Genomic DNA, 1,020 nt, shown 5'->3' with positions numbered 1-1,020 from the left:
CTTAATTTACCATCACATGCCCTGAACTCTCGGTTGATTAACCCAAACCTTCCTTGCTTGAGGTATGCTGGTTCCAAAAACGCATCCGAGAGTAAGTTCAGTCAACCCAGAGTATGTTCACGGTTAACACACAAGACATTCTCAACAGATCGACGAATCGACGAGTAACCGATGCTACCGATGCTAAGAAAAAGTGTGCCATGCTGCTTCTTTCTTCTTTGTTTGTTCAATGGTTATGCATATCGCCCAAAGAAAGAGATTGATGAAGAAGTAGTTCACGTGAAGCTGTCTGTTTACAATGTTCAGATGATTGTCATAAAGTGGTTTACGTCTAGTGTAGTTTGATGATTGACTCAAAGTAAAGAATAGAGAGATTGAGACATTGCTGAACTGTAAACATGTTCTATTAAACAAAAGCAGCTGCTATTATAGAAAGATCACTGTAATGCATTTACACTGTGACTAGATGAACAGAGATCACCTCTCAAAGATGCAATAACATCTCTGTGCAAGAATTTTTCACTGGTTATTGAGATGCACTGAGATGTCAACACACACCATACAAACCTCAGCAATGGTGACAATCAACAAACATTCAGATAAACAGATCAACTCTGAACCTCACAAAACAAGCTACTGAAAACTCACAACAACAATGATAATAATAATAATAATAATAATTAAATAATGCAGCTAAATGATCATTTAGCTGCATAATTTATTCATGCCACAATGCATGCTGGGAAACATGGATGATTTTTGTGCTATGATGGCACCCATTATGCACTGCGACGTGAAGCTTTTTATTGATTGAAAGGGTCAGAGCTTTAGCTTATATTTTATAGATAAACAGTAACCATGTCAACACCTGCAGAAACAGAACGGTAGTCAAATTATGAACATGTGGCGACCTTACAAACAAGCCATTTTATTAATAGTTTTTCAAGTGCAAACTTTCATGTGAGTGAGTAAAATAAATAAATAAATATTGTATTAAAGTCTCTCTAAACTTTGCATTAT

This window comes from Sinocyclocheilus rhinocerous, unplaced genomic scaffold (assembly GCF_001515625.1).
Source record: "Sinocyclocheilus rhinocerous isolate Xijiao unplaced genomic scaffold, SAMN03320098_v1.1 scaffold9140, whole genome shotgun sequence".
NCBI lineage: Eukaryota > Metazoa > Chordata > Actinopteri > Cypriniformes > Cyprinidae > Sinocyclocheilus > Sinocyclocheilus rhinocerous.
The sequence above is the reverse complement of the archived record's forward strand: the minus strand, read 5'-3'. Positions refer to the sequence as shown.